Source organism: Lactuca saligna, chromosome 2 (assembly GCF_052625555.1).
Source record: "Lactuca saligna cultivar CGN05327 chromosome 2, ASM5262555v1, whole genome shotgun sequence".
Taxonomy (NCBI): domain Eukaryota; kingdom Viridiplantae; phylum Streptophyta; class Magnoliopsida; order Asterales; family Asteraceae; genus Lactuca; species Lactuca saligna.
Window position 1 is genome coordinate 18,244,401 of NC_136418.1, and position 11,511 is coordinate 18,255,911.

The window sequence follows — 11,511 nt, forward strand, 5'->3', positions numbered from 1 at the left end:
CACATGACAATTTTTGGTATTTTTGAATTAACTATTTTTACTTGTCATTATTCTATGTTTTTCAATTATATAAAAATGTTACTTAATTATTTTGTTATATGAACATAAACATTCTAATTATACGTTGCTTCCATAATAAGATTACTTAATTTAAACTTATATTGACAACCAATATAATGTTTTTTCATTGCATTAAATATTGGCAATTATTTCATTTATTCAAATAAAGTGATAGAGTATAATTTATGAAATGTTAAATGTTATATGAATTTAATTTTAGTATATCATCAGTGGAAATTATTTTCTAAATCAAGATTTGTTTATTTTAAATTGATTATGAATATAAGTGTTAGCTTTTTATGTTTGTTCTTTTTTATTTGGTGTTTGTAAGAACTTTGCATTAGACTTGACGCAACTTTGGATAATTTTGGTATATTATCAATGTAATTTGGTATATCTTTCATTTCAATTATGTGAAATACCAAATAATGACATTTCATTACTATTGTGATAATTTAGTTTATATATTACATTTTTACTAATGTTAACGGTCTTATTTTTTTTCTAATAACCGTAACGCTTTTATTAATTGTATTTTTTACAAATCTCCTAATAGCTTATAATTTTTATCTTACTTTATAATTTTTCATAAATATGCTATTTTCAAGATTGGCTATCTTAAATACGGAACTTTGTTCATTGATTTCGACCAAAAAGGATTTCCCATGATCAAGATATGACCTTTCAAGGACAGGGACAAATTAGGGAAAAATGCTCAAATAAAAGCTTTGTCTTTTTTAAATAAAAAAAGACACATGCACATTGCTATTAACTAAATATGTTAAAATCAACATAAAAATTACAATGCACTTTGTATCCACTGAACATAGTTACAACAACTCAAAAGAAATTTAGAAATTGCAATTCAAAACATCATAGATTAAAGTCAAAGTACATTGATATTAACTAAATCTATTAAAAACAAAGAATTATGGGCAAATATGTCAAATTATTAGCAGTATAACATTGATAATTAAAAACATTGAAGGGTAAATGCTAGTTTTCAATCATCAACTACCGTGCAATCCAAACAATCTCAGAAAAATTTAATTACATAAGGCACACATACATACATACATACATACATACATACATACATACAGTTAATCAAAAGTCTCTATGCTTTTCTCACGGCATTTTATCAAACAGGTAGAATGCCACATCAAATGCAAGGTTAAAAAGACAAAAGTAAAAGATTGAAAAAATTAATACTATAACATTTATAATCAAGATTATTCATGCATTAAGATCACAGTCAAATACAACAATAATGAGAATCAAAAAATCAAATACAATTAATAAAAATTAAGAACATCATATTAAAGAAGGAACCTGGATGACAAACATGATTCTGCAATTGGTGATGCTATTCGAACGTGATGCTAACTAAGAACGTGATTTTAATCAGGAAGGAACGGAATTTACTTTCGAAAATTATGATGAGGCTTAAATGAGTTGAATAAATTCCTTTTATAAATGATGTTAACATTAAATCAGTTAGTCAAACTTGTAAATTTAGTCAATATTAATTTTATTTTATTTTATTTTAGAATGACATCATCAAAATGATTTAAGTGTTGAAACTAATCAGGAAAACACAATGAATGGCTTTGATTGTTGAATGTGTCTTTTAATATATATATATATATATATATATATATATATATATATATATATATATATATATATATATATATATATATATATATATATAAGGATTTCAAATTGGTAATTATCCAACTCTTTATTTATCCACATGGGATATTCTAGAAACCCTAAAATATCCCCAAAAACCGTACAACCCTTAAAAAAGAAGTTTCTAGAAACTTTTGCTCAACTATTGAACAATTACACTTCATACCCTACACTTTTAATTAATTCTATTAATCACAAAATAAATTCCAATTAATTTTAGGTTAATTATTAATTAAATAATACTTAATCAATATATTATTCTTATAATATACTAATAAACTATTTATACTAAGTTATTAATCACATAATAAATTAATCTCTCTCTCTCTCTCTCCCTCCAAAAGTCACCTTGTCCAATTGCTAGGTTTGAGAGCAACCCAAATGGACTATGCTACTATCAATTCAAGTATATACCAATTATAGTTATGGGCTTAGACACCTAATCCAACAGCCCCCCACTTGGATAAGTCAGTAACTATAACCTCCAATACAACTTCTAAATTGATCAGCAGATTGTAGCTTCCAAAAGCTGCTACCGAACTCTGACCCATTCAAAAACGTGTCCTAAGATAAGTGATCATATAATCCTCCGTTCTGCAAGATATCATTTAAAAATGAGACATGGAATAGAATCAATCTCATTATCCAATACTTTATTTCCTTATTTCTGATTTGTGATGATACATTACTTCTAATCGAACACATCAATTTAGTCCTGGTTGGCCTAGCACTATAAGTCAACACCAAATCACCTCATGGCCCAAAAATATCACTTTTTCCGTTAGGGAAAAGGAACAAATAAACTTTGACTCATATGCTTGCATCTTTTACTCATCAAATCATGCATGACAATTCGTTTTATAACATCAACTTACTGATGCGTTTACACATTATCAATATACAACTGACTTGTAAATTACAACTCATATATCTCCATTTCAAGATTATAAGATATTATCATCTCATAATTACTCATGATAGATTCCATGAAGTAATTCTATAAGTGTGGGTTTATCTAATACTTAAATCTACATTTCTAAGTACTCATGAACGTTGCAGCAATACTATTGCTATGTATAACTCTTTAGACAATCTACAATCCAATTCATGACAGTCTTAATTCACTACTTACTTCCAAAAGTACGACCGACTATGGAGTCTGAATAATCATATTATTTGGTAAGTAAAACATGCAAACGAAATACAAAAATAAACAATTGACAAAAGGCAGTAAACAAAATCATAAATAATTCTCCATTCTTTATTCACCAAAAATCAAATTACATTTATTTTGTTATAAGTTTCAAACTAACTACTTAAATACGAAAACTGATATCATCTCTCAGACCAATGCTCCTAGCATGCAGATTGTGCTTGACCTTACTCAGAGCCTTCATCAAAGGATCTGTTGGATCATCTTTTGATGATACCCTCATCACGATGAGGTGACCTTCTTCTACCCTATTTCTGATATAGTGGTACTTTTTGTTGACATGTCTAGACATTACAAGATCTCTTAGCTCCTTAGTCAAGGCAATCACTCCTTCATTATCACAGAAATGTTCCATCGGCTCTTGAATGGTCAGACAACTCCAAGATCACTAATGAAGTTCTTCAACCATGTTGCTTCCTTTGATGCTTCACTTGCACCTATGTACTCTAATTCATACGTTGAATCAGCCACCGTGTCCTGCATGGAATTCTTCAAAGTTACTACTTCATCGTTCAGAGTGAATACCCAACCTGACTGAGAACGACAATTGTCTCTATCTGTCTAAAAGTTGGCATCATTGTATCAGCTTACACTTAAAGTATCACTACCACTATAACACCCTGGTCTTGGTATGTTCACTTTTGGTCCTTCATTTTTGCAAGTCTTTTAATCCCTTGGAGTAGTACATGGGGCGTACCACTTGGTACACTTAGCGTACTAGCTGAGAAGCCGGTACGCGGGAAGTACCATTTGGAACGCTTAGAGTACTAAATCGATGTCGAGTTGGGACCTAGGCCACATATGTGGGGCGTACACATGTGTATGTTGGGCATACGTGGACTTTAATGAAACCCTAATGGAGGGCGATGCACCCTATATAAACCACCTTATACCTTAGGGTTGGCCTCCTTACCAGCCTCTAACACCTCGAAGACCCTAAAATCGAGTTATAGCTTCCATTGTTAAGCATTCGGGAATTTGAAGAGAGTTTGGTGGTAATTTTGTGCATTTTGAAGGAGTTGAAGATCTTGAAGTTGCCAAGCTATGAAGGGAAGCTTTAGATCTAGAACCACTACCTACTTTGCAAGGATTTTGAGGTATCAAGTCCTTATCATGGTCACTAGTTGCTTAGATCTCTTTTTAGGCTAACTTGTTATGTTTTTAGCCATGGTTAGAGTGGATAATGGAATTAGGACGTCCCAAAGACTTATTCCTTCATATCTAGGCAGTCCATGGGCTCTTTAAGCATAAAGGTGCCATCTTTATGAAGTTAAAGGTCCCATGCAAGCATTAAGTCATGTATTAAGCCCTTTTTGGGCTAAAGAGCCTCATTTAGCCTTGCGTGGATGTAAAGTTAGCAACTTTACATGTCTATCCAGCTCAAGAAGGTCATATCTACACCCTGGAGCAAAGTCTTAATGGCTTAGGGTCTTAAACTTGAAGATGGCTAATCCGGAAGAGCACGATGGGCATCCAAACCTGTACGCGTAGTGTACACGCCTTCAAGCCATTACGCGTAGCGTACAAGCTAGGTACGCCCCGCGTACTCAGTCTGTGGGCTTTTGCATGTTGGATTGTGGTATTGGGCCACTTTTTTGGGCTTAGATGTTTGAATCCTCTTTGGTTCATATGAGTGTGATGCTTTGGGCCAAGTGAGGGATGGGATTGTGGGGAAAAGCCCAAGATGGAGTTGGGCCCAATTTGGAAAATTGAACCAATAATGGGCCTTGGATGGTTATTATATGATGGGGCCTTTTGGATCAAGTTTGGGCCAGGATTTTTGCCCAACTGGTGGAAAAGGGTAAAATAGACATTTACCCTAATATTTGACTATCAGCTTAGATTGTAATCCAAGTATTGATCGGATAATTTTATGTTGTAATAGTGCGGGGATTTTAGTCAGCTAGCAGCCGGGGACTTTCTGTATGATTTCAGTAATGTGAGGTGAGTTTTCCTCATTATACTAATAGGGTCTAAGGCACCAAGGCTGGTCATTTGGATTAAATCCCAATTTAATGCATGATGTTATGTGTAGTGATATGTTGATTTATATGATTACCTATGCATGCTAGCTAGTGTCTGATATGATATATGTGGATGTGATGATGGGTGGGTTGATGCTGTCTTGCTTTGTGCTAAAGGCCAACAGACCTAGGGCGTCCCAGATAGACTGCAGGCCAGTGGGGTGTACCAATCAGGCCGAAGGCCCGGAGAACGTTCCAGATAGGCTAAAGGCCTAGTGGGGCGTACCAGTCATACTGAAGGTTCTGTGAGCATACCAGATAGACTATAGGCCGATGGGGCGTCCCAATCAGACTGAAGGCTCTTTATGCATGTTGTTTATGATTATTGTACTGGTTTTGTTTTGTTTTGGTATTTTGGGGGACTTACTAAGCTTTGGGCTTACAGTTTTGGGTTATGTTTCAGGTACCTCGGATGATCGTGGGAAGGCAATGGCGTTATCGTGCACCTCCTCATGTTTTTTTAATGATATTGGGGAAAAACACTGATAATAATTATGTTCGAAAACTATTTTGTACACTGTGGTGTTTTGTGGAATTGTTTCAAAAGTTTTAAATTATTGTGAAATTTAACGGATGTTACAAGTTGGTATCATAGCCTTGTTTTGAGTGAATTAGAGGAACACCCGTGTGAATCCAGTCTCAAACTAAGGAAAAAGATTTTCAAAATGATTTTTCCAAATAGTTTTCGAAAATAATCAAGGAGGATGTGATATGTACGATCAGCCAGAGCCAGTAAGTAGACACCAAAATACCATACTTTTATTTTACTGCTAGGATATGTTAGAACAGCATGCTAGCGATAGGTTAGGGATCTTCAGGAATTGCATGATAGAATTGTCTGATTATATGATGCATGATAGCCTAGGACCTTTCTATTTATGGAATTGATATCATTACTGTAGTTTCTTAGTGTATGCATTCTGGTTATGCATAACTAAGATCTTATAGCCCGAGAATGTTTTGTTTGGCCTTATTTCCTGTTTTTGTTTAATGAAGGACTTAGGATAGGATCAGATATTCGACTGTCTATAGGGTCCAGTGTTATGTATGGCTAGCATACACGAGTGCTGCAGGGTTGGTGGAAGTTTCATGGATGTGTTGCATGGGGTTAGCCGACCAGTATCGAGATGTTTAGCCTGTCCTCTAGGGAGTGAGTATGGAGAGTCTATTATTGTTAGTGTATATTGTTAGGTTTGTTGTGATGATATCTAAGATAAATACAGGTAGGTGTGGAAGGTAGTATGGGCCCGTACTATAGAAAGCATAGGACCCATACATGTGCCAGGAAAGTTACAACCCCTAGGGATTATTGGGAGTTGGTTCCCCTGTTATGCTATGAGTATTCCCTAATATCTCCCTGGTGTATTTTCAGTATGGTGACTACGAGGTGAGCTGAGACCGGATCCAGATCGGGATCATGAGCTGACATACAGTTTGGACCAGAAGAGTTGGATGCCAGGATTTGAGAGGTTCTCCATGAGGAGGTTGTGGCTATTATCAGGAGCCAGATACTCGAGTTATTTAGGCCAGTTAAGTCTGTGATGATGGAGCTCTTTGATGACAGATATGCATCCGTTGTTGAGACTGTCGTTGTTGCAGCCTCCGCAGTTGTTGCATCTGTAGGTGTTGGGTCAGTCGGGCTTTCTGTACTGGGGCTTCGACAATACGAAGCCCCTGAATTCCAATGGAGTTCAGGACCCAATTGTAGCCATGAGGTGGCTATCTGATATCAAGTGATGTTTTTTCACCTGCTCTTACCCAGCTGACCAGAAGGTTAGGTGTGCTCTGAACCTCATTAGGTCCGGAGCGAAGGATTGGTGGAGGCTTCTTATGAGGTCATATTCTGCTTAGCAGAGGGCTGCTGTATCCTGGGATCAGTCATGGAGATTTTTCATACTTGTTATGTACCGCAGGTAGAGCAGGAGAGGTTGGCCCATGACTTTTTGGATATGAGGCAAGGATCAGATTCGGTGACGGAGATCACCCGGATGTTTACTGAGAGGGCCATGTTTTTCCCTGAGTTTGCTTCAGAGCAAGCTCAGATGGCACATTACTTGAGAATTCTCAAGACGGATATCAGACACTTTTTTTTCACCCAACAGTATAGTTCTTTGTTGGAGATGCAGGAGGCCGCCAGGTGGCGTGAGCTCGAGCTAGAGCTGCAGATGAGAGAGCAGAGATCGGCCCTGACGCAGTCACAGCCAGTGTCGAAGCGGTTCATGGCCACTGATTCTAGATTTGGGGGTACACGAGGCCACACTTGTGGGAAGTGCAGAAAGGTTCATGACGGGGTTTGTCGATCTGGAGGTGTATGCCACAAATTTGGCAGGGAGGGGCACTATGCAAGGGATTGCCACCAATTGGCTCGTGTTCAAAGTACCAGGATCTGTTATCATTGTGACTAGGTTAGCCATGTGAAGGTCAATTGTCCACTGCTCGCCGCCAAGCCGACACAAGCCCCCGCACCAGCTACTTTGAGGATCACAGATAGGCGCCATAGGAAGGATGAGCCCCCGAGGGCTCGAGGTCGCGCTTTTCAGATCGTTGTTGAGGAGGCCAGAGCAGCTCCAAATGTTATAACTGGTATGTTTCTATCCGTTATCTTGTTGATTATGTATAATTTTATGTTGATATATATATATATATATATATATATATATATATATATATATATACATTGTACCTCTATTAGGTACGTTCCTAGTGAACTCCTTGCCTACTTTAGTTTTGTTCAACTCGGGTGCGAGTCGGTCTTTTGTTTCTTAGTTGTTTAGTAGAGGGTTTCACCTGCCCATTGGGGAATTGGAGTGTCAGTTGCGAGTTTCTATCGCCAACGAACACGGGGTTTCTGCTTATTTAGTGTATCCTTCATGTGTTCTAGAGATCTTTGGGGTATCTTTTACGGTTGACCCGATCCCTATTCCCATGGGGGATGTCTGCGTGATTGTAGGTATGGACTGGTTGATCCATTTTGGTGCTCTGATTAATTATGAGGTCCAGTGCATGGTAGTTCGAGCCCTAAATGGAGGAGAACTGATTATCTAAGGAGAGGACACCAGGATGGGTTCAGGATTTTGTTCCGCAGCCAGAGCTCGATAGTATATACAGTACGGGTGTGCGGGTTATTTGGTGTTGTGGTGGATACACGTGTTGGGGATCAGGTTTCAGTTTCATCGGTCGCAGTTGTCAGGGAATTTGCCGATGTATTTCCGGAGGAGTTACCCGGTGTGCCTCCCGAGAGGCAGGTCGAGTTCAGGATTGACCTCGTGCCAGGTGCAACCCCGATTGCCAAGGCACCATACCACTTGGCACTTCTTGAGATGCAGGAGTTGTCATCTCAATTGCAAGAGCTGCTAGGCAAGCAGTTCATCAGGTTGAGTAGTTCTCTGTGGGGAGCGCTGATTTTGTTCGTCAAGAAGAAGGATGGTTCACACCGTATGTGTATTGATTACCGGGAGTAGAACAAGATAACAATGAAGAACCGTTATCCCCTTCCACGGATTGATAACCTATTTGATCAGCTACATGGTGCATCTTGGTTCTCCAAGATTGATCTGAGGTCCGAGTATCATCAAGTCAGGGTGAGAGAGGAGGATGTGGAGAAGACCGCGTTCCAGACTCGTTATGGGCAATACGAGTTCATGGTGATGCCATTTGGGCTCATCAACACACCTGAAGTGTTTATGGATCTGATGAATCGAGTGTGCAGGCCGATGCTCGATCGTTCGGTTATTGTGATCATCGATGATATCTTGGTGTATTATAAGACCAAAGAGCAACACAAGGAGCATCTTCAGGAGCTTCTAGGGGTTTTCAGGCGAGAACGGCTTTATGCTAAGTTGTCGAAGTGCAAGTTTTAGCTATGAGAGGTTCAGTTCCTTGGACACCTCATTAACCAGGATGGGATATTGGTCGATCCGGCCAAGATTGAGGTTGTGATGCAGTGGGAGGTTCCGAAATTAGATAATTTTATGTTGTAATAGTGCGGGGATTTTAGTGAGCTAGTAGTCGGGGACTTTCTGTTTGATTTCAGGAGTGTGAGGTGAGTTTTCATCACTATACTAATAGGGTCTAAGCCACCAAGGCCGACCCTATGAATTGAATCCCGATTTAATGCATGATGTTATGTGTATTGATATGTTGATCTATATGACTATATGTGCATGCTAGCTAGTGGCTGATATGATATATATATATATATATATATATATATATATATATATATATATATATGGATGTGTGACGGTGGTGGGTTGAGACAGTCTTGCTTTGTGCTAAAGGCCAACAGACCCAGGGTGTCCCAGATAGAATGCATGCCAGTGGGATGTACCAGTCAGGACGAAGGCCCAGAGAACGTTCTAGATAGGATGAAGGCCCAAATGGCCGTACCAATCATGCTGAAGGTTCTGTGGGCATACCTGATAGACTACAGGCCGATGGGGTGTCCCAGTCAGATTGAAGGCTCTTTATGCATGTTGTTTATGATTATTGTATTGGTTTTGTTTTGGTTTTTTATTTTGGGGGAACTCGCCAAGCTTTGGGCTTACAGTTTTGAGTTATGTTTCAGGTACCTCACATGATCGCGGGAAGGCAAAGGCATGATCATGCACCTCCACATGCTTTGTTTTATGATCTTTAGGGAAGACTCTGATAATAATTATGTTCGAAAACTATTTTGTAAACCGTGGTATTTTATGGAATTGTTTCAAATGTTTTAAATTTTTGTGAAATTTTACGGATGTTACAACTACTAGAAGCATGTCTTTCGTCCTCCACAAATACTTGAGAATGTTCTTAACTATTGTCCAGTGAACTTTACTGGGATTTTTCTGATAATGAGTAACCATGCTTAACAAAAAGGACACATCAGGGGAAGTATATGTCATAGCGTACAAGATCGATCCCACAACCGAAGTGTAAGGTACCCGACTCATATTAGTTATCTCTTCATCTGTACTAGGTCTTTAAGTCTTCCACAATTTGGTATTGCTCTAGATAGGTATTCTCCTTTCTTGGAATTTTTCATACTAAACCTCTTTAGTACCTTATCCAAGTATGTACTATGACTAAGTCCATGTAGTCTCTTTTTTTATCTCTTAAGATTCTTATCCCGAAAATATAGGCTACTTCTCCAAGGTCCTTCATGGAAAAACGCTTTCCAAGCTAAGACTTAACTTCTTGCAAAGTTGGAATGTCATTTCCCATGAGTAGTATATCTTTGACATACAACACCAGAAAAGTCACTATACTCCCACTAGCCTTGACATACACATAGAACTCATATTCACTCCTAGAGAAACCAAGCTCTTTAACTTTCTCATGGAAGAAAAGATTCCAACTGCGAGATGCTTGTATCAGTCCATAGATGCATATCTCAAGCTTGTACACTCTATTTGGAAACTTTGCATCTACAAAACCCTATAACTGACTCATTTAAACATCTTCATCCAACTTCCCTTTAAAGGAAGTGGTTTTGACATCCATCTTCGAAATTTCATAGTCATAAAAGACAACTATGTCGAGCATTATCCTAATAGATTTTAGGGAAAATGACACAACAGTCCAACGAACTTTCTAGGGTTGACCTTTTAAGTCCCTAAAGTATTTTTCTTGCTTTATGAGGGAACGAATTCGTTTTTTCTAGGTCGATTACGTCCTTTTGGACAAAATGAAGGGGTCATTCGGTTACCCCTTTGACTTGTTGACCAAATACCTGGTACTATTCATCTTCTCCTCTTTTGCTTTTTTTCACCTTTTTCCCCTGCTCTCCGCTTTATATTCATCGATAAGTTTTTACTCTCCAATAGCTTTCTCTCTTCCATCACTATACACAGTCTTTTAAAACAAACCAAATTCTCTTTTCACACACAATTAAAGAAACACTATAATTTGACTATTTAGCTTTATCATCATCGGGAAATGAAGAAGATGTTAACCTGGCAACAAGTCTACACCATGAAGATAAAAACCATTATGTAGAAAGATAAAGAAAGAAACATCTTCATCATCTGGACAGATGGAATGCATTGTTTGACTTTAAAAGTCAAAATATAACGAAAACGATTCCAGTTTGCAAATTAATTGCAGAACAAAACCAATACGATCAATTTCGATTCCGAGATTGGAAGCAACAGTCATAATTACGAAATAAAAGACGAAACACATTGATTGTGAGATCGACATATGCGAGTTCGTAAATTGAAATTATGATCACAATGTGTTGGTTGCAGTAACTCTGAATCCGAATCAAAATTACTTCGGATTCCAAAACCGATTCCTTAACTCCGATTCCAGTGAATCATTTCCGAACAACCTTATTCTGATTGCGAATTCAGAATTTGAGCCTTCCGATTTAGACTGAAATTCCATTTTACAAGCTTTACGATTTGGTCGATGGTGTTCGGTGTTCAGGTGTCAACGCTTGTGGCAGAGAAGATGATGTTGAATCCGATCAGGTTACAGGATCCTTTCAATATCCTCCTTCTATGAATCATGAAATTTTAGGCGTGAAATCATATA